The 27321-nt window shown below is 42.2% G+C and overlaps 1 long non-coding RNA gene across 6 annotated transcripts in view; it reads right to left on the bottom strand.

Annotated features, from left to right (window-relative positions):
• Positions 1–27321, bottom strand: part of LOC115854278 (uncharacterized) — a 395122-nt gene that overhangs the window by 280306 nt on the left and 87495 nt on the right. For all 6 annotated transcript variants that reach the window (XR_011377918.1, XR_011377920.1, XR_011377922.1 and 3 more), the window contains exon 3: positions 9295–9386. This is a non-coding gene — a long non-coding RNA (uncharacterized lncRNA). The remainder of the gene's footprint in view (positions 1–9294; positions 9387–27321) is intronic.

The raw sequence follows: 27321 nt of genomic DNA, 5'->3' as shown, positions 1-27321 counted from the left end.
AGGATCAGCCACTCTCCCCAAATCTCCATGTGTTCACTAACCTGAAAGGTCTCTGAACCCACTCCTCTTGGGTTTTTATGGACACTTCATTACATAGTCATGACTGATTAAATCTTTGGCCATTGGCAATTGATTCAACCTCCAGGCCCTCTTCCCCCCCAGGAGGTTAGGGGGTGAGGGCTGAAAACTCCAACCCTCCAATCACAAGGTTGGCTCCACTGGCAACCAGCCCTCATTCTTAGGTGTTTTCCAAAAGTCACCTCATTAATAAAACTAAAGATACATTTTATCACTCTCAACACTTAGGAAATTCCAAGGACTTTGGGAGCTCTGAGACAGGAACAGTGGAGGAAGATCAAATATATATAAAAATATATTTTGGTAACCTAAAGGATCAAATATATATTTCTTATAAATCACAATATCACAGGATTAATATCCAAATTCATATATTTATAACGCAATTAAAAAATGGGCAAAGGATCTGAATAGACATTTCTCAAAAGAAGACTTACAAATGGACAATAAATGCATGAAAAGATGCTCAATTATCAGGAAAATGCAAATCAAAACCATAATGAGAAATCACCTCACACCTGTTAGGATGGCTATTATCAAAAGGACAAAAAATAGCAAATGTTGGCGAGGATGTGGAGAAAAGAGAACCGTTGTACACTGTTGGTGGGAATGTAAATTGGTATAGTCATTATGGAAAATATGGAGGTGCCTCAAAAAATTAAAAACGGAACTACTATATGATTTAGCAAGTCCACTTCTGGTTATATATCCAAAGGAAATGAAATCTCAAAGAGACACCTGCACCCCATGTTCACTGCAGCATTATCCACAATACCCGAGATATGGAACAGCCCAAGAACCCATCAACAGATGAGTAAAGAAATTGCATCCATTATATATATACATATATATACACATGTATACATATTATACATGTGTACAGATGCACACACAGACACACACACACATTCAGCCTTAAAAAAAGAAGAAAATCCTGTCATTTGTGATAGGACGTGAGCCTGGAGGACACTATGCTGAGCGAAAAAAGCCAGACACAGAAAGAAAAATTCTGCATTATCTCACTTCTGTGTGGAATCTAAAAAAGTTGAATTCATAGAAGCAGAGTGTAGAATGGTGGTTACCAGGGGCAGGGCGGGGAGGGGGATTGGGGGAAATGTGGAGATATTGGTCAAACAATGCAAAGTTTCAGTTATGTAGGATGAATAGTTCTAGAGATCTAACGTACAATACTGTGAATATAGTTAATAACATTGTATTGTATACTTGAAATTTGCTAGGAGAGTAGATCTTAAGTGTTCTCACCATACCCACAAAAAAAGTAACTATGTGAGGTGATGAGTATGTCAATTAGCTTGACTATAGAAATTATTTCACAAGTCAATTAGCTTGACTATAGAAATTATTTCACAAGGTATATGTATATGAAAACATCATGTTGTATACTTTGAATATACACAGTTTTTATTAAAAAAAGAAAAACTTCAAGTAAAAATTTATAAACATTAAACAGGTGAAAAGAGGAGAAAGTGCAAGCTGACTGAAACAATATGAAGTCTATTGGTAATTACATGCAATGTAAATGCAGTACCTTTTAATTACTTTTTAATGGTTATGTGATGTATTCCATAGGATTGGTAATGCATTTTTAACATTCCTTTACTGATGAACATTTAAACTGTTTCTAATATTCCTTATTAAAACCAATGTAGGGAGTTCCCTGGCAGTCCAGTGGTTAGGACTTGGAGCTTTCACTGCTGTGGCCCGGGTTCAATCCCTGGTGGAGGAACTGAGATCCTGCAAGCTGTGTAGGGCAGCCAAAAATTTTTAAAAATAAAAAATAAATTTCAGAGGGCAGACAGCAGAAGTAAGAAGAACTACAATTCTGCAGCCTGTGTAAGGAAAACCACTTTCACAGAAAGATAGACAAAATGAAAAGGCAGAGGACTTTGTACCAGATGAAGCAACAAGATAAAACTCCAGAAAAACAACTAAATGAAGTAGAGATAGGCAAGATTCCAGAAAAAGAATTCAGAATAATGATAGTGAAGATGATCCAGGACCTCGGAAAAAGAATGGAGGCAAAGATCAAGAAGATGCAAGAAATGTTTAACAAAGAATTAAAGAAGAATTAAAGAACAAACAAACAGAGATGAACAATACAATAACTGAAATGAAAAATACACTAGAAGGAATCAATAGCAGAATAACTGAGGCAGAAAAACGAATAAGTGACCTGGAAGTCAGAATGGTAGAATTCACTGCTACAGAACAGAATAAAGAAAAAAGAATGAAAAGAAATGAAGACAGCCTAAGAGACCTCTGGGACAACATTAAACACAACAACATTCGCATTATAGGGGTCCCAGAAGGAAAAGAGAGAGAGAAAGGACCCGAGAAAATATTTGAAGAGATTATAGTCGAAAACTTCCGTAACATGGGGAAGGAAATAGCCACCCAAGTCCAGAAAGCGCAGAGAGTCCCAGGCAGGATAAACCCAAGGAGAAACACGCTGAGGCACATGGTAATCAAATTGACAAAAATTAAAGACAAAGAAAAATTATTGAAAGCAACGACGGAAAAACGACAAATAACATACAAGGGAACTCCCATAAGGTTAACAGCTGATTTCTCAGCAGAAACTCTACAAGCCAGAAGTGATTGGCATGATATATTTGAAGTGATGAAAGGGAAGAACGTACAGCCAAGATTACTCTACGTGGCAAGGATCTCATTCAGATTCGACAGAGAAATCAAAAGCTTTACAGACAAGCAAAAGAGAATTCAGCACCACCAAACCAGCTCTACAACAAATGCTAAAGGCACTTCTCTAAGTGGGAAACACAAGAGAAGAAAAGGACCTACAAAAACAAACCCATAACAATTACGAAAATGGTAACAGGAACATACATATCAACAATTACCTTAAATGTGAATGGATTAAATGCTCCAACCAAAAGACACAGGCTCGCTGAATGGATACAAAAACAAGACCTATATATATGCTGTCTACAAGAGACCCACTTCAGACCTAGGGCCACATACAGACTGAAAGTGAGGGGATGGAAAAAGACATTCCATGCAAATAGAAATCGAAAGAACGCTGGAGTAGCAATACTCATATCAGATAAAATAGACTTTAAAATAAAGAATGTTACAAAAGACAAGGAAGGACACTACATAATGATCAAGGGATCAATCCAAGAAGATATAACAATTATAAATAAATATGCCCCCAACATAGGAGCACCTCAATACATAAGGCAACTGCTAACAGCTATAAAAGAGGAAATAGACAGTAAAACAATAATAGTGGGGGACTTTAACACTTCACTTACACCAATGGACAGATCATCCAAACAGAAAATTAATAAGGAAACACAAGCTTTAAATGTCACAATAGGCCAGAAAGATTTAATTGATATTTATAGGACATTTCATCCAAAAACAGCAGATTACACTTTCTTCTCAAGTGCGCACGGAACATTCTCCAGGATAGATCACATCTTGGGTCATAAATCAAGACTCAGTAAATTTAAGAAAATTGAAATCGTATCAAGCATCTTTTCTGACCGCAACGTTATGAGATTAGAAATCAATTACAGGGAAAAAAACAGAAACACATGGAAGCTAAACAATACATTAGTACATAACCAAGAGATCACTAAAGAAATCAAAGAGGAAATCAAAAAATACCTAGAGACAAATGACAATGAAAACACAACGATCCAGAACCCTATGGGATGCAGCAAAAACAGTTCTAAGAGGGAAGTTTATAGCAATACAAGCCTACCTCAAGAAACAAGAAAAATCTCAAATAAACAATCTAACCTTACACCTAACAGAACGAGAGAAAGAAGAACAAACAAAACCCAAAGTTAGCAGAAGGAAAGAAATCATAAAGATCAGAGCAGAAATAAATGAAATAGAAAAAAAGAAAACAATGTATTTGTATACAATGTATATGATTACAACTAAGTTTATAGAGTGAACAATGTAATAAAATATTTAATTCAAATATAATAAAGTATATTAAAATATATTATATAAAATATAACAAAATATATAATATAATAAAATATTTAATTCAAATGTTTGAATTAAATATACATATATCCCTGAGAAGTCATATTCGTTGAAATCAGTAAGTTTAAAATGACTTTTCTGGCACAGACTAGCACAGAGCATGGAACACATGGAACACAGTAGAAGATGTGCTCATGATACAGAAATAAAACCATGGCCATAAAAGATAAAGAACAAGGGGGAGCCATGAGGGAGAGATTTGCCGTAGTCAGATGTTTCCAAGAGATTCATTGATTCCACCCCAAAAAGAAACTGGAAGCTAAATCAGACCCAAAAATGTACAGTGAATAGATTTAAAATAGACTTACTCAAGTTTAGGTTAACTGGCTTGTAAACGCTACTGAGTTCTTATTTCATAGTGTGCATGTCCTCAATTAATCATTTTGTGGTTATTATCCAGCTAGAGTTGAAGAATTGGTTTGGGAATTTTTGTGAATGGATTATCTCAACCTGGGAAACTCACCTTGGCAACTGTAGTCAAAATAAGGAAGATCAACTCAACTTGGTTCTCTCCCAGAACAGGGTCTAAAAAGTTCCAATTCTGTCTGAAAATGTCTGCTTCATATTATACTAGCCCTAGATCTGAAAAGGGGATTGATATTCCAAGGGAAACCTCACCTCAGTTGTTTTTAGGACAAGTTACCAAAAGATATTTATCTCCCCAAAATATGCACCATGTCTTCAAGGTCTCTGGCCCCATCCAGTTTCTCACATTTGATGCCAGCTCAAGGCCATCCCAAGTACCCTCACCCTCACTGTTCTTAGAGGACATAGACCAGTACTGACCAATAGGAAAAGAATGCAAGCCACATATCATTTTAAATTTTTAGTAGCCACACTTAAAAAAAGTAAAATGAAAAATGAAACAGGGAAAGTAATTTCAATAGGATGTCTTCTTTAACTCAATATATTCAAAATATGATCATCTCAACATGTAATCAACATAAAATATTATTCAACAGACGTCGCCCATTCTTTCTTTGGACTAAGGCTTTGAAGTCTGCTCTGTATGTCTTACACATAGCGAGTCTCCGTTTGGACCAGTCACGTGTCATGTGCTCAGTAGCCACGTGTGGCTCCTGGTCTTCCTTTTGAACAGTGCAGACTAAATGACCTCGTTCCAAGTCCTCCATCCCCAGCTGTGATGTCCTAGATTAGGCCCAGGAACCAGGCCTGGATGCCAGTACCCACCGTGGTATTTGCCAGTGTTCCTCACCTACGAGTCTGAAATGGGCCAAAGAGAGCCAGCCTCTGTGGCCACAGGACCTGGCTGGGCAGCAGGTGCCAACTCTCCCCGCAGCCCAGCGAGCCGGACCTCGCTTCTTATCTAGGATCTGCTCTCCGAGTGGCCGTTCTGAGTCCTGATGAAACAGTTAACTCCCTTTATAAAATTTCTGAGAGGATGTTTTATTTCTTCATGTGAATTAGAAAAGGCTATTTTTAAAATCAAAGAACGATCTTTAGGGGGAAATGCCTTCCTCACCAGTGACCTGTGTGGGCAATTCACCCTTAAGGAACACGGGCCTCCAGAAGCAAAGCTCATCACCGCCAGGGAAGGTGAATGTCAAGCCCTCTTGCATCCACCTAGCCATCCCCAGGTCAGTGGGGGAGCCGGCCGGAGAGCAAGGAGATGAAAGCAGGCTCCTGGAGGGCTAAGTGGGAACACGTGCTGGAGACATTTCTCTGAAAATCTAATCCAGGGTGTGCAGGAGGCTCAGCACCTCCTGGACCAGGAGGCAGTAATGAGATAATGCGTGAAATGATTTAGCGGCCCCTATCACCTCCTCGTGGGGCTCAGCAGTGCCACCATTAGCACTTCTGACACTTAAGACACCCCAGGAGGAGACAGTTATTGTCACCCCAGAGTGAGGAAGGAACCTGGATGCAGGTCCTGAAAAAGGAAAGTCCAGAAACGAATACAGAATGGCAGACAGGGTGTGGTGGGCAAATGCTGCTGATGCCCTCTCAGTGCTCAGGACAAGGCCCAAAGGGCTAAGGTGGCAACTCAGGCACTAACCCATTCTGTGGTTCTCTGGGTTCTCTCAGGGCAGGCTGCTAGCCAAACGTTGGCCTGGCCTCTCCAGCACCCACCTCCATAAGGCCAGCAGTGGATGTTAAGTGACACCGTGCTGATGGAGAGGTGGGCAAGTCCTAGGGCTACCAATCAAGCTATGTATTCTCACGTTCAACAGATGCATATTAAACACCAAGGTCCCAGTTAGCTTCTTAAAAAGATCATCTCAACATGCAAACAACCCGAGTGCCCATCAACACATGATTGGTTTAAGAAGATGTGGTATATATACATACATACATATATATATACACACACACACACACACACACACACACACACACACACACACACACAGTGGAATATCGGTCATAAAAAAGAATGAAATATTGCCATTTGCAGCAACATGGATGGATCTACAGATTACCATACTAAGTGAAGGAAGTCACACAGAGAAAGACAAATATTATATGATATCACTTATATGTGGAATCTTTAAAAATGATACAAATGAATATATATACAAAACAGAAACAGACTCACATACATAGAAAACAAACTTATGGCTACCAAAAGAGAAAGGGAGGGTGGGAGGGATAAATTAGGAGTAGGGATTAACAGATTAAAAGCTATCATACATAAAATAGATAAGCAGAAAGGACCTACTGTAGAGCACAGGGAAATATATTCAATATCTCATAATAACCTATAATGGAAAATAATCTGAAAAAATATATATACATGTAACTGAATCACTTGGCTGTATGCCAGAAACTAACACAGTATTGTAAATCAACTATGTTTCAATTAAAAAAAGATAATCTTCCCCCCAACTAATTGTGTTTTAACCAGTTTTGGAATCCTGAATCTGTGTTCTCTCTGCTCCTTTCTCCCTCCCTTGCTCTCTATCTATTCTCTGGCTTGCTGAGTGTTCCTTATATGAACAAAGTTCTGTGGAGGCACAGAGCACAGAGGAACTAAATCCTGTAGAGCTGTTGGCCAAGCCTTCAGGACTGTGACATAAGAGCCGGAACTGAAAGGCTGGGTGAGAATTTGTCATGTAGAAAATGACAGGAATATCCCACACAGAGGACATAACAGTCATAGAGCAACAGAGCTGAGAGAAGGGTTAGCAAGGTTGAATCCAACCTTAGAGAGTTCACAGGCTGCCCCAGGCCTGCTCAGAGACTGGACCTACACTGAAGGTCTCCTAGCGTCTGTGGATTTCTTTGGGCACATGGCACAGTTGGAATGTGTTTGGTCTCTTCTATAATTTCACTTGCACACCTCTGATTTCACATTTCTTTTTTTCTAGACAAGCACAAAAATAATCCCTGAATTTGACATGCCCAGAGCTTCCTAACATCCTCAGGTCTGCGAGCTATTCTTACAAACGGCATAAGTGACTTCAACATTCCCTACCAACGCAGCTGTAGCACTTTTAATGTTTACAATCCTGCATCACCCTGGGCCTGAGATGCTCTTCCAATTAAACCCTGGTTACACTTCTCTTTCCAAGTGCGAAAGAATCCAATTAAAGTTAATGAAAGTAATCAGTCTGCAAGTCTCAGGGTGTTCTGCCCCATTTGTGAATCCAGGTAATAACACCCACTGACCTCGTGGAGGGAGAGGAGGCACCATCTTTGTCTGCAAATGAGCCAGACCTGAGCCAGCCAGGGAACCCTGGAATTTAGGAGGTCGCCCTCTTTGGGCTGCCCCACGGAGCTCAGGATCCCATTAAGCATTAACTGTAGGAATCTGTCCTTTAAGGAGCTTCAGACTCATTTGGCTGCCATATGGCTGGGGCTAGCAGCGCCTCCCACAAGCCCGAATTCCTGGGACACCCTACACTTATTTTCAAGAAGCCATTCATTGCATTACTCTTGATTTTCTATCTGGCTTCCGAGAAGCAGCTCCCAAAGAATAACACAGTTAGAGCACCAAAAACCTGTGAGATGAAATCAGCTCAAGTCCTCTCTCTGAGCTTGCATGACCCTTCTCCAGCCCCTGGTGCTAACTCTCAGAGCACCAGAGGGACCTGCTGGGTATCAGCTGAGAGGGTCAGCCTGGGACCCTTCAGGAAGCATCAACGGGACGCACGTCCTCATGCCAGAGAAGCTGTGAGAACACCCCTCAGACGCCAGAGACTTATCAGGAGCGTTACTTGTCACCATTCATTCTGGAAGGGCCTGTCCTCCCGGGGCACTCCTTCTGCCCAAGTGCAGCTGAAGAACCACACGTCCACCTCAGCTGCATCTACTCCTCACTGTTCTGTGTTTGTTTTGAAGGCTGACTCACTCGACAGTCATTTCTTGGCATAATCTTGAAGTTTTGACCTCAAAGTTATGGTCTCATGCTTTCTGTTTCCTCAGATCACTGTCTTTAGATGTGAGAATCTGACCCTGGCCCCATCTGATACCAACGAAGGAGCCTGTCCCTGTTCTCGGGGAGCTCGGCTTCGGCTGGGGAAACAAAGCTGACGCTTGTGAGCAGTTGGAAAACCGAACAAGGCAGTAAATAATTAAGTGCTACTCAATCACATAATTGATTAATTATAACTAATTGCTACTTAAATGAACTGTGCTAGCCCACATTGATCTTCCTCGGCTCTGGCCTCATACAGTGGCCATGGTCTGAACTGCTTACTTGGGCATTTGCACGTTGTCCAGAACATTCATCCCATCCTCTCATGGATGAGTCTCCTCTCTCATGACTGGTAGTGTCCTCAAGGGCAGGACCAGGTCTTTTCAGTTTCTTCCTCCTCTGTCTCCCACAGCAGAATCAGCCCATTCAAAGCATAAGGCTCTTTGCTTAATAAACACTTGGTGATTAATGTCAAAAATGTGGACCAGTGTTCATATATCCAATGTGCCCCAGCTTCATGCAACGATGAGTACAAACTAGGGTCACACAACCATAATCAACTTTGCTTCATTAACTTAGCCCCCTAAGCATGTCCTTGGCAATGTCCCATCTTACGTTCCTCTACTCTGTCTTGTGAAGCCACCAGGATAGTGGTTCTGTCATTGGCCACACTGTCCTGCTAGGATCCATCCCGCAGCCACCACTCCGATGGCTCACACAAGACCCTTCTTTCCCCTGTGTGTTGTTTGACGGATGATGCAAGGGAAGGGCAAGCCAGGGCGTTGCCCACCTACCTCCTTCCGCCTGTGCTTCTTTAGGGCTCGAGGTCCCCTGCTAGGCTCTGAGCAGCTTGAAGAATCTCTATTCATCACTGGGTCCCCGTTACCTGGAAGTGACACAGCAACAGTCAGCTAGGGCTGTCAGAACAAAATACCACAGACCGGGGAGCTTACACAACAGAAGTTTATTTTTTCACAGTTCTGGAGGCTGGAAGTCCAAGATCAAGGTGTTTGACTTGGTTTGATTTCATTCTGAGGCCTCTCTCCTTGGCTTGTAGGTGGCCATCTTCCTGCTGTGTCTTCACGTGCTTCTCCCTTTGTGTGTGTCTCTGTCCTAATCTCCTCTTCTTATAAGGACCCCGGTTAGATTGGCTTAAAGTCCACCATATGACCTCATTTTACCTTAATTACCTCTTTAAAGGCCCTGTCTCCAAATACAGTCGGATTCCGAGCTACAGGGGTTGAAGATGTCAACCTATGAGTTGTATGGAGGACACAATTCAGCCCGAAACAACCACTAATAGCCTAAGTGCTTAATAAATGTTTTGGGCTTGGTGGAAAAGAGAGAGATGACAGATGGACAGATGGATGGATAGAAAACAGAAAGGCTGCTGAAAAGATAGATATTTGGCCCTGAGCAAAAGGTGGGATTAACAGGTCAGGAGATTCTTTCCTAGTCCTGGGCCCTTCCTACTCCACCACATCCTTCCCTTTCTCACAGGAAGAGATGGGCTTTCCAAGACGGGAATTCCTCTGTTTCCTCCCCAGCCACAGGACAGTGACTCCACGTTGTCCCCACGTAAATGCATGGAGTGAGGGCTGCTGTCCCCACACACACCCATGGGTAGCCATCTGGCTCTCTTCTGAGGGTAGAGCAGAGGACACAGCTCAGGCTGTGGCTTCCTAAGCAATGCCAGAAATGCTAACTCAACACTGAAATGAAGACTTTTTGTAAATAACCAACATCTGAAAGGGAGACAAAATCCCAGAATTGGGGCCTTTTTCTTTCCATGTTCAGCGAAATCGTTACTGCTGTTGAACAGGAGCTGTGCTCCCAGCAGCGGGCGCAGTCCAATAATTACGGTGGGGCCAGGAGTGCTCAGGGTCAGGAAAACAAAGAGGAGGAAATTGCCTGCACAGATTGGCTCAAATATCAGGTTCAACGAAGAAGAAAACACAATTTGCTCATTTGGAAAATGACTCTGATGACATGAAGGCCCTACACGTTGTTGGAATTCAGTGAGAAACAGGGCAACAGCATGGGGAACCCCGCCCCCGCCCCCCCAGGAGAAGAGACAGCACCCTGCTTTTAGACCAGAGAACAATTCTGTGGGCCGAGCAAGTGGACAGCGGAAGAGACCCTCTGTCGCATTTATGAGTTTAGGTCTTCAGGTCCACAGATCAGCAGGGCTCCAAGGAGCTCTGAGTCCTTGTCTTGGGACAGTGTCTTTGAAGGTGTCCTTGGCTCGAGCTCCAAGACAGGCAGCATTGCCCAGGCACCTCCAGGAAACAGACCCCCCCCACCTTTATTTTCTTTTTATTTTTATTGGAGTATAGTTAAGTTACAATGTTGTATTCGTTTCAGGTGTACAGCAAAGTGAATCAGTTATACATATACATATACCCACTCTTTTTTTTTTTTTTTTAGATTCTTTCCCATATAGGCCATTACAGAGTATTGAGTAGAGTTCCCTGCACTGAAACAGGCTCCTTTGAAGGAAAGCTTTGGGGTGTCACCAATGGGATCCTCATCACTCAGCTGGGACATTGGTGTGAGCTCATGCTGCATCTGCATCCATCAACCATTCTAGGACCCTCTGGCAAGTTCCTTTCTCTTCATTTCTTCCTCTGCACAGTGTGACATTTAAACCTGTGCTGACCCAGTACAGAGGAGCCAGAGAGAGGCTGTGAACGGTCATCATGCTAGGTGGCTTCTGGGTCAGGGTGTCACCCACCTAATTTGCCCAGGACAGTCCAGGTTTACACCTCTGGTCCCAGCATAATCATTAACATCCAAAGTGTCCCAGTTTGAATACTAAATTAAACAGGTATCCCAATTCTCTGGAATTTTACAGGACCAGATCCCCACTCTTCCATGCCTTTCAGCCATGACTCTCCTGATGGGCCCAAGCTCCACCTGGAAAAGACACCCCGGATCAGAGGCCTTTACACAGTGCAAGCAGGTCCTCCCTTTGGGAATTAGGAATAGAGGAGCCAAGGAGAAGATCACCGTGGGTGTGGGACATCACTCAGCCCAAGGTTGCTGTGCAGTCAGTCACGCATACCGAGCACATACGCCACTGTCTCCATGGTCTGGGGGTCCACCGGCCTCCCAGCACCCCCCAACACCGCCCCTCAAGGTAGAGCCTAGCCAGCTTCCTGGAGATGAGCCCCTCCCCCTCTCTCCTCAGGCTCCCCAGGACCTTGGCAATTAAGCCTCATCCTCAAATGCAATCCAGACATGTCTCTACCTTTAGATCCTGCCTGCTGAGGCTTAACAGATCTACCCTCAGATACAGAAATAAAGAGTTATTTCCAAAGTACAATTGGGGTTCTTGTCACCACCAGGGGCTAGCGACGAGCAGGGAATAGGAGACGGTTTTGTGAGGGAAGTGATCTAAGTTGGAACTTAAAGGATAGGGAGGCTTTAGATGAGTGGGAGGGGCGGGAAGAAGGCCCAGGGACTTGACGGCACTGATGTAGGGAAGAGTGAGGAACTGGCCATCAGCAACCAGCAGCAGAGGGCATGGGGACGGGGATCCGAGGTCAGGCCCTGACCACGTCCCTGAGAAGCCCGGGCCACCTCACAGCCGCTCTCCAGTTCCCACAGACCCTGCCATCTGTGCCGTTCCACTTAATGACACTGTCTGGCATTTGATTGACTCTTAAACATAATGCTGCTATTGTGGACAAAGTTCAGTGTCGTTAATTAAGTCATTGAAAATCAAAATAAAACGCACAGACTGAACTGTTCACAATCATCCAGTGAAACAGAATGACTTTGTAATCTGTAAAAAAAAAAAAACAATGGGACATCCTCAGTCTCCTCCCAGGAGTTTCTGACCAGGCTGGGCAATTAATGGGTGAGTGGGCTCCGCAGAGCCCAGGGAGGCCCATATCTGCTCCTGGCATCCTTCACTCATGGACGTGACCTCACGGTTTCTGCTGCTTTCCTTTGTGCAGGAACTGTGTGTTTCAGCCTTTAAGATTCCAATTTTTATTCTAATTCACGTTTTGTTTGTGAAAGGGTGTTCAGCAGCATAAAGATGAAGTTAGCTAAAGACAGTGTTTCCCTTTGCCCACCTGGAGAAGGCACTAAAATGTGCATAATACCTACCACTTTAGAAATAGGAAGAAAACAGAAAGGATTCTTTTAATCCCAACAACTATTTAAAAGATAAATACAAGTGGAATTATACCAACTAACCGTATTACCAGCAGTCAGTTGCTGGAGAATAAACATTCTTATTTCCAGGGTGTTCTACTATATTCAAAGACATGGAGAATGGCACCAGAAGAATTTATCACTGACTTTTGCTAAATTAGATATTCCCGAGGTCTGCCTATATGGATGCCAACATTTTTAGCACTTCAAGGTCCTTGCAAGAAAAAGTCTCTATAAAAATTCAGGACGGTATTGTTATCATCAACACTTTAAAATTGACTGTGATTGTTACAGCAGTTTTAAAATCAAAGAGACCTAAAAAGAAGGGGGAAATTATATGTGTACTCTGTATTTGAATTTTTATACATGAGATTTAAAACATAATATCGTGATGTTTATTTCAGATAAATTTGTTTTCACCAAAGACTTTTTTCTGAGCCAAAGTCGATGCAAAGTTTATCGAAGACCTCGCCAAAAAAAGAGTTTATTGAAGACCCATCAGCGAGGTAACATCCATCAATAACCTGCCATTAACCACCGTGTCATGTTTGACAGTTCAGCTCTCAACCTGTTTAGCTGTGCTTTCCATTTTGGCTGCTGTCCTAATTAATGACTAATCTATAAAACGGGGATAATAAAACATACCTCATACATGCCACATACATAATTATAAGGAGTGAATCATGTTGCACATGGTACCTGGCACAGTAGATGCTTGGTAAGTGTTTGAATTTTATGTTTCTTTTTACTTTTCCCTGGCATTTTGTTAATGCTTATGATCTTTACTCTCGGGTTTCCAAGGCTATTTAGAAATAAATAATAACAAAATCGGAAGATCTTTTTATACGATAAAATCTCCTGTTGGGGCTCTATCCCAAAAGCCACTCAAAGGAATCAGAAGCCTTGGGTATCGGTTTGAGGCTTTTTGGCTGGGGCTCCCACCCGTCAGAGACTTGAGACCAAACTTTCATGGTCACCATGGTCCAGCTCTATCCCAGCGGATAACCAGATTAAAAACCTAGAAATGGACTGAATCGCAAACATATTTATACTATTTTACTAGAAATGTACTTGTACTCGTGCATCATTTTTGCTTCCTTCCCTACTTTGGGTTCTCAATCTTCCGCTTTAGGAAAATTCTCAAAATTACGATGGATGCCTGCAGCCTCCCCCCAGTAGCAGATCTGGGCTTCCTGGTCATCTGTTCCCTAATCTTTCTCTCCCCTTCCTCCTCCAGTGACCCATCATCTGTACTTTTCTCTCTACTAACTGTTTACTAAAACTATGCAACCTCCAGAATTCAGAAACAGTGAATTCCTTAGGTTAAGGGCTCTGGCTGGCATTGAAATAGTCTATAGGGCTCTCAACTAATCATCTTTGTATGGAGCTGATCTTTTTTGTTACTGCAATGCTGTCAGCAGACAGTAACAATGCTGAGATTTGGGGTCTAGACATTATGTTGGTGCCTGCAGTCAAGCTTACTTTCTGAAAGATGAGCCTTATCCAGACCATCTCAGCTCCAGCCACAGCTGGCCCTTCCACAGTGCCATATGCAGACGTGAGCCTGGCACAGGGGATACAGAGCTTCAGCCAATGACCCAACCCTCCAATAGTCAAGGACAGCTGTTAACAGGGGCATAAAGAAATTTGTAAACCTGCTATAAAGCTTAAATAAGAGTTTAAACCTTGTTCATGTCTGAACTTTTTTTCCTCCCAAATTTTATTGTATTTATACTCACCATATATATTTGTGTATACATATATACATGCCAACTGATATTACCTAACACTTTATAGACACATGGAATCAGCTTGTATATAATTTTATTTACATAACATTAAATATAAAGCCCAGATATGGCCTTAGAACGACATGCAATGAAACATACCACTCTGCAGCCATATCCATGAAAGCCCCATTCAGCAGGACACAAGGGAATTTGAATCATCAGTTAACGTTCTGATCTGTGGGTAATTCCTAACCACCATTTAAGTTTAACCAACCTCATAACTTCTGCAACTTTCTTGGGCTGAGGACCCACAATGCATAAAAATAAAGTAACTCATCCTGGTTTTTCTCCTCTAGGGCATCTTTTTGTGAGGAGACATTATACGCTCAGACCCATGAAAAGTACTAGAATTAGATTTCTGTGATCATTTTATGGGTTGAGGCAACAGATGCATCCTGAGAGGCCAAACTTTCTCCTGGCAGAAACTTGAGCTCTGTGTTCACCACATCGGGTTCTTGTCTTCAACCTCTTCCATCTCTCATGCTGTAATTTCTCTCTGCCTGCCCACCAGGCATGAATACGAAATTCTCTGTATGCCGGGGGCACTGGCCCCAGAGTGTACCTTCCTGTTACAAACCAGACCTCCCAATAAAGAAGAAACCACAAATCTCAGACACCTCACCACACAATACTTCCCTTTGATTTTCAACTCTAAGTTGTGGTTATTATACAAAGGCAACATGTGACTTACTGTGTCTCACTGTGATGAAATGTCAGACCAGGGGAACCAAATACCTCAATTAAGTTTTTGTGAGCACAAACATGACGCCTAGGAGTGCCTTCGGAGATCACCCGGACAACCCCCTCATTTGACATAGGAGGACACGAAAGCATGAGTTTTTAAGAGACCTTTACGCTTCAGTCCTTCTCTCCGGACACCTCCCCAGGAGGTGTCCACACCCGCCCCACCGCCAGTCACCCACGTAGTCGACAACGTGCTCAAAGCTCTAATGCTCCAAAGTGATCTTTCAACATGGAGTCTGTTTCCTGCTTTGCCCAACTTACTTCCCACCTCCCTTGATGAGCAGACATATATTAGTGCTAACTCTTTTACAAATTGAATGCCTCTGTTAGATCCTTCAAAAGAGGTTCTGGTAAAATAACCACGAGTAACCCTCTATATTGAGCATCACTCCGCATTTTACAAAACACTTTTACAAAACACTTGTAAATAAACAAAAGGTTTCTTTGTTTAGGGAGAGAGGAATGGAGAAGTCAGAGAGTGTTGAATAACAGAAGGGCCCATCAGAAAAAGAGATTCAAAAACATGGATGGGGCTCAGTGAAACATATTTTTCCTTTTCGGAGCTGGGAGCTGAAAGCCAACTTCCCCATCATGATCTCTCATTTGAGGGGCTCAAGCCTGAGAATCTGTCTGAAATAGAAATCAACTGATCTCTGGGTGAGGTACTGACATCAGACCCATCAGAATACCCAGCGCTGGAGTCTGCAAACCAAGTTCCCGAGAACCCTGAAACGCTCCCAGGGGGGTCTGAGCGAGGCAGGGTGTGTGTTTAGGCAAAAAGTGCAGATTCTGATCACAGAGGCTGGAATCCAAGGAGAGGCCAGAAACCGGTTCCAGAAGCCAGTTCCAGCCTCTTCTGACCCAGATGGACTGATTGTTCCCTCAGGGCTGGTTGGAGCTCATGTATATAAAGTCAAGGCATTATTTGTCATTGATGATGAAAGCATATTTATAATGTCAGGAGAATTTATGACACATAAAATTCCACTATCAAATCATATCAAGTTTACATTTCTCCATAATCCCTGGTCCTTCTTATCCACATACACACACATTTTTTTGCAGCCATAAGAGGAGGTTACTTAAAACTGTGTATCCTTTTTTTATGGTATTATTATCTGTTTTGTACTTTTTCCAAGTTTCTACAGTTTCCATGTCATAATGGTCTTGGTTTGTATAATCATAATTTAAGAGAAGGCAAAGTTCAGATTATCCCTAAATTTGTAAATAAAGAGAATTTCTGGGAATAAAACTAAGTCAGTTTGCCAGAGAAGAGCTAAGCCAGCCACGGAAGGAAGTCAGGATCCAATCTGTTAGGTGGAGGCTGAGATGCTACAGGTCACTGACATGACTGGGTGTAGCCTCAGGGAGCCAGGGCTATGAAATGACTGCTCAAAGATCAGGATGTGTGTCCAGCAGTGCCTGGGAGGGAGGCCCAGCACCTGGGGCTTGGACATCTAGCCACCAGGGATGTGTCCTCCTCTGTGAGCTGAAAATGGCTCATCAGACTCCACCAGGGCCCAGATTAAGCCTCCCCCTTGGCTCTAATTCCTTGGTCACACAGAAGTTTGGGGTCATATCCTTCCAGAAATGCTATCCAGAGATGGAAATGCCCTGAGTGATGAGCCAAAGCATTCTAGTCACCATCTAGGCGTTTCCACTGTAAATGCATGATCTGGTCTCCACTTACACAACAGGCTCACATAGTTCATGTCTTCACCTCTGAGGACCTGGCCACCTGGCTCAGGTTTCTGGACATACATTACTGAAAACCAGTGACCACATAAGGTTGCATGATCCCAATAAGGCCCTAGCCAAGGGCGAGTTGGCATCCTTCCAGGGTTTGGCCTTCTCTCTCTACCAGTTGGACCACACCATGGAGTAACTTAACCAGAATATGATTTCTGTTCCCTGGGGCTGGTTATCTTGCTTGTTCATAGCTTTATGCTCGTCTAGAGAAGATTGACATAAACACCCTTGTGCCTTTGGCTTTTGTCTTTAAGGGATTGTGAGGATGGCTGAAGATTATATTCCCCACCTTGGGGGCTTTTTGCCCACAGGGCTGAAAAATTCCAGAATGGTGATTTAGAGTGCCACAGGAATCCAAGAGTGAGAGCAGAGAGGTTTCATTTTCAGGTCAGGGACTCAAACTTTGAGTTCCATGGGCAGTGCCTATGGTATCATGTCATGCAGAACGTCATCCAGCTGAACCCCTGTGTCCTGTCCTCCTGTCCTCAGACATGCCTGGCCCTAGCTCATAAGAAAGCTTGAATTGCTATAGACACAAACTATGGCAATGTCCCTTCATCTTCAAATCTCTATTCCCTATTAAATTTAAACATGAATTATGTATTTGCCTTCCCTCCAGATAACATTGTCTTCTGCAATATGAAATTAGATGGAGGTAACAGGAATGATTGCTGAGTTGTTTGAATTTTAACCATGAGACTGAAAAAAGAAATCGTAACTCAACTAACTCTTCATTAAAAGTACTATATTTCATCCAAGATAGAACATACCAGAATACAGGTTCTTGGACACGTTTTGTTTGTTGGGTTTTTTAAATTTATTTATTTATTTATTTATTTTTGGCTGCTTTGGGTCTCCATTGCTGCACGCGGGTTTTTCTCTAGTTGCGGTGAGCGGGGGTTACTCTTCTTTGCGGTGCGCGGGCTTCTCACTGCAGTGGCTTCTCTTGTTGCGGAGCACGGGCTCTAGGCACGTGGGCTTCAGTAGTTGTGGCATATGGGCTTAGTTGCTCCGCGGCATGTGGGATCTTCCCGGAGCAGGGCTCGAACGCGTGTCCCCTGCATTGGCAGGCAGATTCTTAATCACTGCGCCACCAAGAAAGTCCTTGGGCACGTTTTTTATGGTGCTCGTAAGAATTCAAATTTCCCCATGTATATGTCACCTTTTAATAATATTAAAACTAATATGGCTGATTGTCCCAAGGAAAAAGCCATTCTTTTATATATCAGAGGCCAGCAGCCCATGACCAGCCTGTCAAAGGTGACTTGCATGGGGATTCGGAGAGAAGCCAGAGAACACAGAATGCCTCGGTTTTCCTGACTTGACTCTCAGCATTACTAAGACTTTGGCTCGCTTATTGCTCTGGCTCTTTCTTCTCCTGGCTAACTCACAGAAGAAGCTGCAATCACTGAGGAGCAACTCTCTGTCCAAGACTCCTGGCCCAAGGGAGGTTTGGGGCGGCAAGTGCCTCCAGTGTAACGTGGCCACAATGGACCATCATCTCCACAATCCCCTCCACACACACACACAACACAGCACACACACACTTATGCTAAACACACACAACTCCTCTGAGCCAACGAATGGCCTCACTAACCTCCCAGCTGCTTAAGCCAAAACCTGGATAATTCTCAAATCTCCCCTCCTCTGTTCCCCAATAGCCAGGAACTGAAAGCACTATCTATACTAATCCCTGAATACCTTATTCTCTACCCCATGATTAGAGTTCTCGTATCTCTCATCTGAACTATAGTATCAGGAGATGCTATCATTAAAGAGATTCCACAACACCTTAAAAATTCAAGCCATTGATCAGTCACCAGGTGTACCGTGAGGGGCATCACAGAAACACCCCTGACCTCGAGCCGTTCACGGCCTTAGACATGTGCTGCCTGACCATGAGGAAATGAGGGAGGGAAGCAGTGTCATGATAAAGTGACAACCAAATATAATGACCACCAGATGAGTTCCCTGGAGGGGAAAAGACTGATGGGGTAGGAGTTATCAGGAAGGCTTCCTGAAGGAAGTAGGAACTTGAGGTAAGCCACCAAAAGCAGAACTTGAATCTGTGAAGTCGAGGGAACAGTGGAGCAAAGTCTTGAGAGCCAGGTAGGCCACACAGAAAGAGAGGAGAGGAGACCTCATGTCAGGAGCGGTAAGAAACAAAAAAAAAAGCAGGATGAGTCAAAATAAGGAGGTAGGTGCTTCTGAGCATGGGTTGGCAGTTACAGAGACCAGGGAGGATGAAGCAGGGAGGCCGAAGTGCCAGGAGAAAGAGGTGAATGAGTGTGGGCTCTCCTCCTTGCTGAGCTCCGAAAGGCAAAGTGGGTGAGTAGCCAGTAAAACGAGGCCTGGAGCCAAAACTATTGCCTCTTTCTAGAGCCACCTCTTTGGCTGAGGCCCCAGTGTCTTATTCTGTCTGCTGTCAGCCTGCCCGATCTACCAGGGTCACCACTGGGGACATGCAGCTCTTTTCCCAACAAGTGGCCAATTTCTCCCAGGATCCAGAAAAGTATCCACTTAGACTCTAAGATCTATAAACTCCAGGGTCAATGGCACCACACTGGACACGTGTAGGTTAACAGCGGGGAGTTCAGGAAGGAACTTCCAGTGGAAAAGCTCTTTATTCACTGAGGAGAGAAATGCTGCCTCACGCTGCCCAGGGAAGCACAGACCTGAGCTGCACATCCCTTTGGGCTTGGAAACCAAATACATAGGCCCAGGACATTCAAGTTAGCAGAGGGAAATTAAGAATTCACTTCCTGGGGCCTGGAGAGAGTGAACCAATAATAGAGGCCAGGCTTATTTTTCCAAAGCAGACTCTTCCAACCCACTGGGGAGATAAGCCACGGAAGCACTGATGGCCTCCAGGGTCATGTGTGCACCTCCAAGCTGGAAAACAAGCAGTCAGAGGCAGCTAGGACAAGAGGCTGAAATCAGACAAGAGAAGGGTGGAACCGGAGAGCTCAGGCTGGGAATCCAGGCTTCATGGCTATGCCAACAGCCTTTGTGTGAGTAGAAAGAACCATGGCTGGCATTCTAGGGATATGTGTATTTTCATTCCTGCTCTGCTACTTGGTACTTGTGGTATTCAAGGAAGTTGCTTACCCAGCGAGGCTTACCCAGCAAAACACAGGTTATCAGACCTCCCGTCCCCACCACTACCACCACAGAGGGTTTGCTAAAGGGATGACTGAACCAACAACCAAGGAAGCAGTTTGTCACTGTGTGGTCCTATGCTCAAATGAAGGTATGTTATCATCACAATGTGCTCCCCATGGCCCCAGGCCACAGAAGAGGGAATAGGATCACGCAGAGTCTGGCACTGCCCTCAAGAAGTTCATAATCAGACTTGGAAGAGAGGCATACCACCCAAGGACAATCGTTAGACTGGTTAAAAGCTCCTATCCAGACTGCTATGTGCTGCAGAAAAATGGTGGTAGATATAAGCAGAAAAGATATCCCAGGGAAGTTTGAACATGAGCTGGACCACAAAGGATACAGTCAAATCTGGAAAGATGGAAAAGTGAGAATAGAAAAGAAAAAGAAAGCTGCAAACATCAGAAATGTAGGCCAAAGGTCCAGTTTTAGAGCTCATTCATGGCTAATGTACAGGCAAGCACCGGGGGCTGCAACCCTTTTCACTTATTTATTTTTCTTTATGAGCAAAGCCAAGAAATCTGAGAACTTTAAGGAAGGGGAAAAAAAAGAAGAAAATTAAGATTACCCACGGTTTCCTAATACTCGGGATAACCAGTGTTATTTTATTATGTGTCCTTAAAGTCTTTTTCAAATTTTCTTCTGCAAGATCATTTTTAAATGCTTGAATATATTTTATTACATAAATGTAAAATGGTTAACTCATGCCCCTATTGATGAGCCTTTAAGACATTTCCAAATAATATAAACGATATTTCAAAGTTTGTGATTGGGAATGTGGAATTCTCAAGTAAGGGTGTCTGGGTTCAAATTCTGTCTCCATCATTTATTATCTGAGTTACCTTGGGTGAATTTAGCTCTCTAACTCAGTTTCCTATTCTTGTAAATTGGGATAAAAACAGAACCTAACACTCAGAGTTTTAAAAAAAATTGTGGTAATATTCACATAATGGAAGACAACTCAGCTATAAAAAGGAAGGAATTATAGATACATGGATGGATCTCAAAATAATCATGCTGAATGAAAGAAGCCAGAACAAAAAAGAGGGTACATAGGGTATGGTTCCACTTGTATAAAATTCTAGGAAATGCAATCTATATTGACTGAGAGCAGCTCAGAGGATGTCTGGGATAGGGTAGGACATGGAGGGGCAGCAGGAAACTGTGGAGGGTGATGGGTACATTCATTATTTTGACAGCTGTGGTAGTTTCATGAGTATATACATATGTCAAATGTTATCAAATCACGCACTTTAAATAGAGTAGTCCTTGCCTAAGCTATGCACAGTGTGCTGTGTGCAGTTTTCTGTGTTAATTATGCCTCAATAAAGTTGTAAACAAAACTCTTTTTTTTAATTTGTGCTAAAATAAGCTACCACCAGGAATGTATGGGCATGGTTTTTGTCTTCTCCCTTCTGAACACTGGGTATTCCTTTATTTTAAACAGTTTTGCCAAACTGATCAACAAAAATAAAGGTATCTCATTATCATTTTAAATTGTGTCTGTGATTACAAATAAAGTATAAAATACTTACTGTTTTGTATGTATTTGCATTTCTTTTCTATGAATTATATGTTGATATGTTTCGCTCATTTTTGCTGGTGTGTTTATCCTTTTCCTTATTTATTTCTTATTGTGATTATGCAAGTATGTCTTTCCAGACTTTTCCCATCCAAATACATATACTTTTTTAAAACAAAAATCGGATCATACTTTATATCCTATTCTGTAACCCACTTTTTACACTAACATAACATGAATATCTCTCAATGTCGATAAATGGGCGGCTACATCATAGTTTTAATGGTTAGAGCAGCAATTCTTAATGCTGCTCCTTAAATCATATTTCAGTTTCAGAAAATGGAATGAGGCTCTCCCTCATTTCAAAGGGAGTTGAGAGTAACTTCACAACTCACTTTTTTATTTGTTACAGCCTCATAGAAACTGCAGTAGGTTCTTTGATGAATGACAACCAAGAATTCTCCTCACCCTGAAAGGGAACTTTATGAAACTGACTCTGGCTAACTTCTTTTTTTACAGTTCCCTTAGAACAGTGCTGATAATGAAATTTTCAGCTAGCCGCACTTCACTTGACAAATTATGAAGAGATCAATTTGTTCCCATTAGTCTCTTCATTAATACCCAAGACGAGGTCCACTCTAGTAAATAGTGAACAACCTTTGGCTCAAGTAGAGATGTCTCTTTGTCAAAGTCTTAAGAGAAGCTCTTCCTTAAAGTTCAAAAGGAAATACTTTGATTAAAATCAAAAAACTACTCCTCTTAAATGTCAGGCAAAAAAACTGGTAACGTCCTATGAGAAACACAATTAATTCAAGGCAACACATTGCTATGACATTGGGGTTAAGAATTTAAAAGTGACACAGCTTAAGAATGAAAAGTTATGGTTTACCAGCAATAGTAATCTATCTGCTTTACAAGTTACCTTTGAGTGACACTTAATATCCAGGCCCTGTCATCCAATGGGCTGAAAGAATTATTCAAACTGGGGTCAGTAGAATCTTACTTAAAAATCATCATTCCATTCACTTTTGTATTGTGTTTCAAACAAGTCAACCACATAAATGAGGAAATATTCAGTCTGAAGGTCAGACTGGCTGAGATTTTTGTTTTAAAAGCACTGGTCAGAAACAAAGCATTATTTTTGAAGGGAGAAAACCAGGAATTGGGTTGCAATAACCAGTCCGTGGCAGCCTAGGCATTTCAAAAGGGCTTTCTCCCCCCTGATGATTAGAAAGGCATTGAACACTCAGTAAACACCGGGGCCTTCCCTGGGCCCTACGTAATTCTGGGTGCCAGTAAGCATATCATCAGCTAAGTGGACGAAGAGATAGGCATGTAAACAGCTCACTTTCTGATGAGGCCAATGGGGTTGGGTGTAATCAGAAAGAAGGAAGTTTGCTGTGAGCATAAGAAACCAGTGACTAAGCCTGGCAGGACAGAAGGCTCTCTAAAATAGACAGCACTTCGGCCTGAGGAGAGGAGGAAATACGACTTTCCAAGCCCACCCATCTTACTACCTTTGGGTGCATAAAACCAACGCTGGAAGTAACTATTGCAAGAGATTTTTTTTTTAACATCTTTATTGGAGTATAATTGCTTTACAACGGTATGTTAGTGTCTGCTTTATGACAAAGTGAATCAGCTATACATATACATATATCCCCATATCTCCTCCCTCTTGTATCTCCCTCCCACCCTCCCTATCCCACCCTTCTGGGTGGACACAAAGCACTGAGCTGATCTCCCTGCGCTACGCAGCTTCTTCCCACTAGCTATCTATTTTACGTTTGGTAGTGTATATATGTCAGTGCCACTCTCTCACTTCGTCCCAGCTTACCCTTCCCCCTCACCATGTCCTCAAGTCCATTCTCTACGTCTGTGTCTTTATTCCTGTCCTGCCCCAAGGTTCATCAGAACCTATTTTTTTTAGATTCCATATATATGTGTTAGCATACGGTATTTATTTTTCTTTTTCTGACTTACTTCACTCTGTATGACAGTCTCTAGGTCCATCCACCTCACTACAAATAACTCAATTTTGTTTCTTTTTATGGCTGAGTAATATTCCATTGTATATATGTGCCACATCTTCTTTATCCATTCATCTGTCAATGGACACTTAGGTTGCTTCCATGTCCTGGCTACCGTAAATAGAGCTTCAATGAACATTGTGGTACATGACTCCTTTTGAAACTCTTCCAAAATATAGAAGAGGGAGAAACACTCCCAAACTCATTCTATGAGGCCACCATCACCCTGATACCAAAAGCAGACAAAGGTGTCACAAAGAAAGAAAACTACAGGCCAATATCACTGATGAACATAGATGCAAAAATCCTCAACAAAATACTAGCAAACAGAATCCAACAGCACATTACAAGGATCATACACCATAATCAAGTGGGGTTTATCCCAAGAATGCAAGTATTCTTCAATATATTCAAATCAATCAATGTGATAAACCATATTAACAAATTGAAGGAGAAAAACTATATGATCATCTCAATAGATGCAGAGAAAGCTTTCGACAAAATTCAACACCGATTTATGATAAAAACCCTCCAGAAAGTGGGCATAGAGGGAACTTATCTCAACATAACAAAGGCCATACATGACAAACCCACAGCCAACATCGTTCTCAATGGTGAAAAACTGGAACCATTTCCTCTAAGATCAGGAACAAGACAAGGTTGTCCACTCTCACCACTATTATTCAACATAGTTTTGGAAGTTTTAGCCACTGCAAGAGGTATTTTAAAATCTCAATGATCCTTAAAATAAATCGAAGTGGGAAAAGTGCATTTCAAGTAGCTAGGCTAACGAGCACTTCTTCCATAAAGGTGATAAAAGCAACTACACCCTAACAGAAAAGCTCTCTGTGGATGTCTCCCCACAATGCAACACTTTATCAAGTTTCATACAAATATTAGATGTTTCCAATAAACTAGAAACTTACAGCTCATCTGAGAGTGAGAGGACTCTTCTGCAGAGCACCAACCGCCTGAGAGAAGAAACCCTGATGAGTGAGGAACCAGGTGCCCTTCAGAGTAGGCAGGTAGGGAAGTGAGTGGGCAGGTAGGGAACACAGCAGCACTCCTGGAGGTCCCCCCCTTGGATGACAAGGACAGGTGCTTCCCAGGAATCAGGGCCATAGGGGTTGAGACTGGAGATGTGAGACCAATATGCTGCAAGGAACTGGCAAGCTGAGTAAGTTTGACCACCCAACATGGGTGCAGTCAGTGGGAAAACCCCTCAACTCCCCACAGCTTGGTCTGAGGTCTGCAAACACAGGGAAGAGTTTGGGACCTAAAAACTTAGAAGTGCAACTTAGGAGAAGGGGGCTTGGTGGTCAATCCCAGATCCTTTTCTGAGATCTGAGTTGGCATGAAAGAGAACAGAACCTATAGGAAAGGGGAGCTGAAATGAAGGGCTGAGGGACAAAGGAAAACCTGGCCAAGCCACAGTGAGGCCACTGCTGCTGAAAAACTGGTCTTAGAGCTTGGGCTGGTTCCCAAGGGCGGGGGGCAGAGGTCCCGCTGCAGATATGGTGATGCCTGGGCAGGATCCGATCATTCTGGATGGTCTGCAAGGCCTCCTATCAGAGGCCCTAGGGCTCAAAATATGGGAGACAGGCAGAGAGCTGGCACCTGGGTACTTAGGATAAATGCATTAAAATAATTGCAAGATAATAGATACCTTCCAATGATGACACTAAACAAAGGATAACTGGTATCCCTGAAGTAGAGATATAACAAGTGGTATAAAATAAATGAAAGATATAATAGGAAAAAAAACTTTCCCTTAAATGAAGGAAGAACTAAATCTCCATAATTAAAAGCACATTCCAAGTAGACCATGTTGTAGGAAATTTGAGACAGAATGAACACTACCAAGATCAACCCTGGTAAATTACTGAACATTAAAAAAAAAAATTGAGAGAATTCCTTAGGCATCTGAAAAGAGGAAACAAAAAAAATTTACTTAAAAGGCTGATAAATAAGGCTAGCCTCATGTTTCTTTATAGCAACATTAAAATACAGGGAAAGAAGGGAACAGCATATGCGAGTTTCTGAAGGAAAAAAGTGTGATCCAAAAATTGCAGGCCCAACAAAATGTTGTTCAGGTGTAAAGGTGTCAGGAATAAAGATGCAGACATAGAGAATGGACTTGAGGACATGGGGAGGGGGAAGGGAAAGCTGGGACGAAGTGAGAGACTGGCATGGACATATATGGACACTACCAAATGTGAAATAGATAGCTAGTGGGATGCAGCCACATAGCACAGGGAGATCAGCTTGGTGCTTTGTGACCACCTAGAGGCGTGGGATAGGGAGGGTGGGAGGGAGACGCAAGAGGGAGGAGATATGGGGCTGTATGTATATGTATAGTTGATTCACTTTGTTATACAGCAGAAACTAACACACCATTGTAAAGCAATTATACTCAAATAAAGATGTTAAAAAAAAAAAGTGTAAAGGTGTCAGACAGGCATTCACGGATTCACAAGAACTCAGGAAATACAGCACCCAGTAATCCCCTAGGAGAAAAAATTTGATGACAAAATCTAGCCATACAAGAATGAATGAGAAGTTGTGGTGAAAAAAAAAAAGACCTATAATGAGCACTGAACCCACACATTTAAATGGAAGCTAAACAATTTTATATATACATATACTTATACATACACATGCATACATATGTAACAAACTGGAGAAGTGCTATAAAGGAACTAAATAATATGATGTATGTGGTTAATGGTGGTTATCTCTGAAAGTAAAGGCAGTCAGAGGAGACAGGGAGAAGCAATTTTATTTAATTTTTTCTCCCATACTCTGTTTTTAATTGAGGTATAATTTACATGTAATAAAATGCATAAATTTTAAGTATACAGTTTGACAAATTTTGACAAATGTGTAAACCTACATAATCACTACTCAAATCAAAAAAATATTTAACATCTCCTCCACCCCCAGAAAGTTCCCTCATGCCTCTTTCAGTCAACTCTCCAGACCCCAGAGGCAACCATCGTTCTGATTTCCATCGTCTGTTCTAGAACATTATGTAAGTGGAGTCATATGTGTTTGGTTTCTTTCACTCACATGTTTTTAAGATTCATCCATGGTGTTGCATATATGAGTAGTTTATGTTTTATTGTTGAGAAATATTCCATGGCTATACCATGCTGTGCTTATACTTTCTCCTGTTGATGGATATTTGAGTTGTCTCCAGTTTTTGCCTGTCACAAACAAAGACACCCTACACAGTCTTGTACAGTATATTGTCATTCCTCTTGGGTAAAATCCTAGTAATGGATTAGCTGGGATATAATGTAGTTGAATATATAACCCTATAATAAATTGCCTAATAGCTTTCAAAGTGATATATCATTTTACCACCAAGTGCCAGATGTTCTACGTCCTCTCCAATATTGTTAGACTTCTAATTTTAACCATCTAAGTGTGTGTAAGGTGGTGTCTCTTTGTGGTTTTCATGTATGCTTATCCAATTACTGATGATGCTAAGCTTTTTTTTAATGTGTTATTAGCATTTCATACATGTTTCTTTGGGAGGGTCTGTTTAAAAGTGTTTTTGCAGATATTTTCACCAAGCTTGCAGTTTGCCTTTGAACTTTCCAAAGAGTGTCTTCTGAAGAGCAAATGTTTTTCACTTTCATAAAGTCCAATTTATCAATT

This window comes from Globicephala melas, chromosome 12 (assembly GCF_963455315.2).
Source record: "Globicephala melas chromosome 12, mGloMel1.2, whole genome shotgun sequence".
Taxonomy (NCBI): Eukaryota; Metazoa; Chordata; class Mammalia; order Artiodactyla; family Delphinidae; genus Globicephala; species Globicephala melas.
The sequence above is the reverse complement of the archived record's forward strand: the minus strand, read 5'-3'. Positions and strand labels throughout refer to the sequence as shown.